This window comes from Limulus polyphemus, unplaced genomic scaffold (genome assembly GCF_000517525.1).
Source record: "Limulus polyphemus unplaced genomic scaffold, Limulus_polyphemus-2.1.2 Scaffold2198, whole genome shotgun sequence".
Lineage (NCBI taxonomy): Eukaryota > Metazoa > Arthropoda > Merostomata > Xiphosura > Limulidae > Limulus > Limulus polyphemus.
In genome coordinates, this window is record NW_013667808.1 from 201557 (window position 1) to 210632 (window position 9076).

Here is a 9076-nt window from a genome sequence, read left to right on the forward strand (position 1 = left end):
ATAGTCCATTGTGTAGCTTTGTGCTTAATTACAAACAAGTAACCGAAAAGTAAAATTATCTTCACCGTAACGTATTGTGTATGTCAATCACTGATACAAGTAAGTCGCCTTTTGAGCATAGGCAGGGAGTTACAGTATGTTAGATTTTCATTGGAACTATTTCATAACTGCAATTGAAGAGGCTTCCTACTGTGTACGTAGGCATCACGAAAAAAAAAATGAATATAAATATATTTGGTAATTAATTAAGTGGCATCATTCTTCTCTAGATCGTGTTTCAGTTGTTTAGAAACCTTTACTCTCACATTTAAGATCACTGAAAAACGCAGGTCTTTGTTGATATTTAACGACATTGGCGCAACACTGGAAAAGGAGTAACTTCGTAAATTTTCAAGTGCCATACACAAACTATGGTTTGCTTTTGTAACTGTGAATGCTGAGTTTTTCAAGTTCCACAATGGGTCACACATAATTATTTGTTTTCGTTCTTTGCGTTATAGGTATATATATCTGTTAAATGTCTTGCCGTATTTGACGTATACGGGTACAAAGAAATACTAACTAACTAAAATAAAGCAGTAGGAAGAAAGTGAAACGTTATTAAAAAAGATATTTCTTTAATGATTTTCTTGATGACATGTTATGTGAAAACTGCAATTATACAGAATAACCGATAAATTCAAAATAAATGCTACAATAAGGAAAAAATGCATGATATATTTATATACCACACTTTCCTTTCTCCCTTATTTCAGGCTTGACCTCAAGCCGACAATGTTTCTTTAGCAGGCATGCGTATATAATTTGTGAAACTAAGAAACCTGTAGAAGATTATCACCATAAGAATTCTGAACGTTTCACTAAAGAAGATGGTGAAAAAAACGAGAATCCATAATTTCAATTATCAACTGTTTTAGTTCTTTAAAAATTGGAAGGCACCTGTCAGCAAAAAATAAATAAATAACTACAAAACTTAGGAGGGGGGAACCAACTCTTTGATAGTATAACGTTTAATCTTCCAAACTTACAAGTTTCAACAATTTGAAAATGTTATAGTAGTTGTTCTACTAAATGTACAAGTTTCAGTGTTTTGAAAATTTTATGTTTGTTCTACAAATGTACAATCTTTTGGTGTATTGAAAACTTGTTTGTTTTACCAAATATATAAGTTTCGAGGTTTTGAAAATTTTGAGGTTTGTTCTGCCAAATGTGCAAGTTCCGGTGTTTGAAAATTTTGTGTTTGTTTTAAGTTTCAGTATTTTGAAAATTTTGTGTTTGTTCTACCAAATATACAAGCTTCGAGATTTTCATGCTTCAAAATATTCAGATGTCAAGGCTTAAAGGATTAGTATCTTTAATTTTCTCAAGTTTGAAGGTTTTGAAACTACTGCCTTCATTTATTCAAATAAATACCCAACCTTTGTCGTTTGGACATTGCTGTATTCCTTATTTGAAATATCTAAATATTTCTAAATCAGTTTCTGTATTCCTTCCCGGACAACGCTCAGACGTAAAATCTCTTCCTTTGGTTGATTCTTCGTATGGTTGATTCTTCGTATGGTTGATTCTTCATATGGTTGATTCTTCGTATGGTTGATTCTTCTATGGTTGATTCTTCGTATGGTTGATTCTTCGTATGGTTGATTCTTCGTATGGTTGATTCTTCGTATGGTTGATTCTTCATATGGTTGATTCTTCATATGGTTGATTCTTCGTATGGTTGATTCTTCGTATGGTTGATTCTTCATATGGTTGATTCTTCGTATGGTTGATTCTTCCTTTGGTTGATTCTTCGTATGGTTGATTCTTCGTATGGTTGATTCTTCGTATGGTTGATTCTTTGTATGGTTGTTTCTTTATATGGTTGATTCTTCGTATGGTTGATTCTTCATATGGTTGATTCTTCGTATGAGATAATCAGTCCATTGTAGATTCCATGAAATTGTATCATTGCGCGAACCGTTTAATAGAAATATAAAACACTTGGATACACCTAAAGTGCCTTTCGAAGAATGATTACAACAGAAACAAAGTAAGTGCGCTTAGAACGTGTCTTTTAGGTAACGCATGGATTGATGGTATGCTCCTGTTCGTTACGAGATACTTTTAGTAACGATGTATGGAAACCAACATACATATTCATACATGTTTAGTACACGTGTAATCAGTCAACCTGCTTTAGTGAGAGACTGTGGCTGCAATTATGCTATATCTTATTATCCTGGGATTTACTTTTAATCGTCCCTAAAATGCGAGGCCTGAGATCTATTGGTTCTCTTGCCTGCACATCGTAAAATTACTTCTGTCGTGTATGGGTTGCCACTGGTTATTGTCGTGTCCACACGCGCACGTGAGCACGAACGTGACACATTCAGATAATGGATATTGTTAAATTCATAATACAAGCTTGATTTCTAGCCAGATTTGGGTGCTTTCTGTCGATTCAAATGTTTACCAGAAATAGATTTGTTACAGGTCAGTGATATAGGTAACGTTCTAAAAACGGAAAACAAATACTAACTTATTGGCTTTCTATCAGTAGCTCAGTTGTAATGTTATAGGTCAGTGATATAGGTAACGTTCTAAAAACGGAAAAAAATTACTAACTTATTGGCTTTCTATAAGTACATCAGTTGTAATCACACTCATTACCCAAGATTAGTAGACATCACTTAATGCATTGTTCCTGTGGATTAAGAAAAGTGGCACGGGTGGGGGGCTTTATAAAATACGGCTAGTAGAAGATGGGAAGTCTACGGGGGGGGGGCTTTATAAAGTACGGGTGGTAGAAGATGAGAAGTCTAAATTTTTGGGCTTAAGGTAGCATTATCCAACGCATTCATGGTTAAATAATTCAAGATTGTTTTTAAATGTTTCTATCTTTTTCTTTCACCCAGTTGGCAAGTAATCACACAATCCTGGGCAGTATGAAGAGCAAGTAATCACACAATCCTGGGCAGTATGAAGAGCAAGTAATCACACAATCCTGGGCAGTATGAAGAGCAAGTAATCACAATCCTGGGCAGTATGAAGAGCAAGTAATCATACAATCCTGAGCAGTATGAAGAACATTTTTGATTATATTCAATTTAATAAAATTTAAAACTAAAAACCTACCATGAAAGAAGAAGATATACAATCAGTAGTCTTCCATTGTAGAGTGAGATAACAACTCACTAAATAACGTGAAGAATCTTCATAAAGTGAAGGTAGTATGTATCCCATCATGCTCTCCCTCATCTTGAACTAAGATATTAACTTACTACATTCCGCAAGTAAAATATCCACTTACCACAAATGAGGGACAGTCTTCATAAAAATTGGGGGTTACTGAATATCCCATCAGTAATCCCCTTTTTCAAATAATACAGAAATTTACCACATTTCAGGGACAGCATGATATCTCATCAGTAATCCCTCATATTTTGAAGTAAGCCATCAACTTCTAAATATTCTACGGACAATCTTTATAAATTGGGGGTATTAGATTATATCATTTGTAATTCCCATCATTTTGAAGTATGACAACATCGTGTATCACTAGAGAGTGGTCACCAAAATTAAAGAAACGACCCTAAAGGGGCTGTAAAGAGTGGTCCTTTCTTCATCAGGACCATCAGCAATCTTCACCATTGTGATGGTTTGGCATCTTACTCTTGTCTTTCTTATATACAAACGAGTACACATTTTTATAAAAGAGGGTATATAACTATATGCACTTTTCTCAGGGCAACCCAGGTGATAATATGAGCTATATATTAGTTTTATAACTTGTTTATTCTCATATCTTCTGTATAAATAAAACAAAGATGTCCGTCAATCTGTCGGGTGTCAAAGTTATTGTAAGGAGCTGGCTTAACCGATATTATTGAAATTTGGTAGAGAAACTCAGATGGACTCTTTGAATATTGAGTTCAAATGGATAATTAATCCGATAAACATTTCGTGTTTGGCAGCCATTTTAATTTCATCACCTCAATGCCGCGAATGAGGGTTGAACTGCATGAGGAGGTCGGTTGGTAGCCGACACCAAATATAGGTGAAGTATAATGGCATGCGTAGCACGGGTAAACATGTTGTGTGTTACTGCTTAAAATAGTGGAAATAAGTCTCCATTTATGGTATTGCTTTTTAGATCCGGTATTTCCACGAATCATCACTTGCTATAAACCACGCATACATGTATACACTTACATTTGTTTGTTTACATGTGCATAAAAGATACAGTCAAAGCAATTTATTACGATATTTTGTTGTTAATACTTCTAATATTTAGCAACATAAATCTGTATTCAGAACATTAAAGGCTTAAGGACACAACAAAGCTTTTCGAAGTCAATTTCTGGCCTAATTATACAGTTGTTTGTAAAGAAACATTCTACCAAATTAAAAACACTAGTGAGAAACATTTTACTTTTAAGCCACGTCTTCAATGGTTCGATGTTACTTAAAAAAAAAAGAGAAAAAAAAGTACCAAAACCAAACCAAAATTATCCCATAAGGTTCCGTTCGAAATTTGTCAACGATTTTATGTACGATTGTACTTGCTATAATTAAATTTTGAAGTTACTGACCAATTTTTTTTTGGTGGCTGTGTAGTGCTGACAGTCGGGAAAACGTAAGTATTGATTATCTAGCTCCGATACATTTTATAATGTACCAAATACTCTTGTCATTCTCCATTTCAGACTCAGCTCCTTTACCCAAACAAGAACCTTCGGTGGTTACACAAAACAGAATCATTTCAACAGATCTCCCATTTAAAGCAACGCGAGAAACAGATTTCGTTATTATAAATTAGAGTCAAGTATTTAGCTGAAAATCCAAGAGAAATTTTATTTATTTACAACTCACGAAAACGTTGTAGTTTTTGTTGAGGATTGTTAAAATATTGTGTTTGAAAGATTTTCTAAATCGCTTTAATAAAGTATTTGTTTCCTTTGTAAACTTTAAAAAAAAAATAAACTACTCAATGAATATTTCATTCGATTCCTTGTTTTTTAATTCATAAAATTTAGCACCCTCTAACGGTAAGTCTATTGCAGAACATTGACTTTTTCTTGAAAATTGGGAGATCAGGTAATATTTAACTTAAACTATACTTGTTGTTGAGCCAAGCCCTTACCAACACTATTAGTGTCAACCAATCCCAATACCGGGGTGTAAATAGGAACCTGTGTGATATGATATAATGCCATGTTTTTATACAGACGGTCTAGGTGTCTGGTTGAAGAGTACTGGAAAGATAATTACACTGAATATACTATATTATTCAAGGATGTATACACCTAGAACGAAACCCAGGAATTCAGTTGCTACAAATATGACCTTACACAATATTGTTTTAACCCTCGCAGGTAAATCCACTGATTCTTATCGGTGAAGTAAGGCTTAGAATTTTGCCGCTGTGTTACTCCGTTCTTTCTCTCTATTTCAGAAAAAACAAACATATTTGTTGAATAAGAACACAAGTAATATATGATTTTGAAAAACTACTAGTATTTACTTAGTACAGTAGCGTTTATTATTTTTTTTATTTAATTTTCCTAAAACTGGTTTAACCCGTACGTCTACTAACTTACTGACCTTGCCTGATTTCATAATATCTGTGATGAGGGTTTTTTTGATAACAGCGCCATCTTTTGATAATTGAAAATCATAGATATTTATACATTAGGGTAATAACACAGCTGTGTCTTCAGAGAAGCAAATATATATATTTAAATTACATTTTTTTATTTAGACTAAGGAACTCTCGATTGTAGATTTCCCGCTACGATATGTAATATTTACTAAACGCACGAATGATATTTCGTTTGAAGGTTAACAAAATGATAGAAACTTTGTTTTCAATTCACACAAACACTCTTGCAGCAATTTGCATTACAAAAAATGTAAATATTTTCAGATAATACGAAAATTACAACATATGGTACAATGATTTCAAAATAGAGAAACAATGTGTTAAACGTGAACAAAAATGTTAATTATGGAAAAAGCTCACAAAACACCCATTTTAAACTTAGCACTTTCGTAATTTCACAACAGCTCCTAAATCAACAATAGTTGGAGACAAATTAGTTAAAATAATCGTAATTTATCAATAAAATAAGCGTTTGATAACTAAGTTACTAAAGACAATTTAAAAACAAAATCCAAGTTAAAAATGAATTACTCTAACTTTTCAAGTAAATAAATCTTTATTGCTAGAGAGTGACCTCATTCGTTAAAAACTAGGACTAGGGGTCAAGTTTCTGATACATGTGACACCGAACTTTTAAGATGCACCTAATGTGGTGTTAACATTATGTAATATCAAACGTGAATTACAACACACCCAAGAATGTGACACCGAACTTTTAAGATGCACCTAATGTGGTGTTAACATTATGTAATATCAAACGTGAATTACAACACACCCAAAATTGTGACACCGAACTTCTAAGATGCACCTAATGTGGTGTTAACATTATGTAATATCAAATGTGAATTACAACACACCCAAGATTGTGACACCGAACTTTTAAGATGCACCTAATGTGGTGTTAACATTATGTAATATCAAATGTGAATTACAACACACCCAAAAATGTGACACCAAAACGTTTAAGATGCACCTGAATAACAGCACACTCAAAAATGTAGCACTAAACACTTACAATTCTATTAATGAGGTGTTAACATTATGTGGTAACAAGCTTGAATTACACCACCTCCAAGAATGTGACGCCAAACATGTAAGATGCACCTTGTAAGGTGTTAACATTATGATCCAAGCCTAAATTACAACACATCCAAGATTGTGACACCAAAACCTTTCATGCACCTAAATTACACCACACCCAAAAATGTGACATCAAACATTTAAGATGCACCTAATGAGATGTTCTCATTATATGATACCAAGCTTGAATTACACACCAATGAGGTGTTAACACTATAATTCAGGCCTGAATTACACCACGCCAAAGATGTGACGCCAAAACTTTAAGATGCACCTGAATTACACCACACCCAAGAAGCTTGCGAGCCTTCTAATCTCTAACACCAGTTCATAGTAACAACCAAGACAGGACGAAGAACGTAGTGAGTATTCTATGTTATGTACATTCAGTTGTAACAAAGTCATTATATACGTTATTTTTAAAGCAGCTGGTCAGGACATTTATGGAGTCATGTTAAATGATTTATAGATTAGCTGTAGGACTGTAAAGGACCAATATTCTTTACGTACAGTGCAGGTAGCAACTGACAGGCACAGAGGCACGCACGTTCACTAAATGAGTGGAACCATTGGTACAGCACGTCGATCGGCCGGAAATTCTAACTCTTGGGACGACCTTTAACGCCTTCCCCCTCCCCACCATCACCCAGCAAAAGATGGAAAACAAAAAAAATAGAACAGGATGAGAGGTCGTTTACTTCCAGTGACACGTGAACTCTCAAACGAATGTTTCATTTCGAGGTCCAGACGGATTGTTCTTTGTTCTAGCAAAAAAAAAAAAAAACGTTCTCACATTTAAATACACTCTTTATGTTCCTACAAAACAGCCTACGAAAAAGGCTTAAAAATCACGTGATCGGCTTCCTCGTGGTAGGTGCTATCTTTGGATATTCTAATTAAATAAATACACGTTTTTATGATGGTGACCCAGCTGAAGAACTTCAAATTTGCAACAGTCTGACATCATGTTTCGGAAATCAGTAAAACAAATACAGATTTCTGTCTTAAGCAATTTGTTTCTTTAATAGATTTAAGCTTAGTGGAGTTATAATTTTTTTTTTGGAGAACTCTGAACCAATAAAAACTGTGCCAAAATTCTAAATTTCTCTAAATAATAAAGTTTTCATGTAACAAAACATGAAAAATAACTTTTAGCGATTATAAGATCTGACGCATTTGATTATGATATACATGATATATATTCACGACTCAAAACGTTTCCAGAAATTATTTTTATTTTACTTCTTGGCACCAAACTTGGTTTCCTAATGTTTCATGGATTGAAATTTGTATTCACAACGTTTCTTCGTTCGAAAAACGTTTCCAGAAATTTTCCTTGAAGTTTTCTTGACGTGGAAATTGTTATGGTAATTCTTTTTCCTAGAAAGCTATTTTTGTTATTTCTATTGGTTAAAAGATTGGTTTTGTTTTATTTTCTGACTTATAAAGTTTCTTTGTAATTGTTTCTTGACTATACTGTTGGTTTTGTAATTGTATCTTGACTATAATGTTTTTTTTTGTAATTGTATCTTGGCTATAATGTTGTTTTTGTAATTGTTTTTTGGCTATAATGTTGTTTTTGTAATAGTTTCTTGGCTATAATGTTGTTTTGTGTAATATTTAATGAACACAAATTTGTTTTTGTGATGTTACTTAGCCAGAAAGTTGTTTTTATAATGTTACTTAGCCAGAAAGTTGTTTTTGTAATGTTATTTAGCCAGAATTTGTTTTTGTAATGCTTCTTACCCAGAATTTGTTTTTGTAATGCTTCTTACCCAGAAAGTTGTTTTTGTAATGTTACTTAGCCAGAAAGTTGTTTTTGTAATGTTATTTAGCCAGAATTTGTTTTTGTAATGCTTCTTACCCAGAAAGTTGTTTTTGTAATGTTACTTAGCCAGAAAGTTGTTTTTGTAATGTAACTTAGCCAGAAATTGTTTTTGTAATGCTTCTTACCCAGAAAGTTGTTTTTGTAATATTACTTAGCCAGAAAGTTGTTTTTGTAATGTTACTTAGCCAGAATTTGTTTTTGTAATGTTTCCTACCTAAGAAATTGTTTTGTACAGCTTTTTGGCACGGAGGTGGCTCTTGTAAAATTTCTTAAATCCTAAGTTGTTTTTGTAATATTTCTTGACAAGACATACTAACAAAAAGGTAAAGCACGACTTGATGGTACCCCTGTACGGGCTAATATCAAGGTAAAGCACGACTTGACGGTGCCCCTGTACGTACTGATAACAAGGTAAAGCACGACTTGACGGTACCCCTGTACGTACTAATAACAAGGTAAAGCACGTCTTGATGGTGCCCCTGTACGTACTGATAACAAGGTAAAGCACGACTTGACGGTACCCC

At 33.6% G+C, this 9076-nt stretch overlaps 1 long non-coding RNA gene across 1 annotated transcript in view; it reads left to right on the forward strand.

Moving 5' to 3' along the window:
• Positions 1 to 4819, forward strand: part of LOC111087473 — a 128903-nt gene extending 124084 nt beyond the window's left edge. Inside the window, exon 4 of the long non-coding RNA XR_002612145.1 lies at positions 2898 to 4819. This is a non-coding gene — a long non-coding RNA (uncharacterized LOC111087473). The remainder of the gene's footprint in view (positions 1 to 2897) is intronic.
• Positions 4820 to 9076: the final 4257 nt, after the last annotated feature.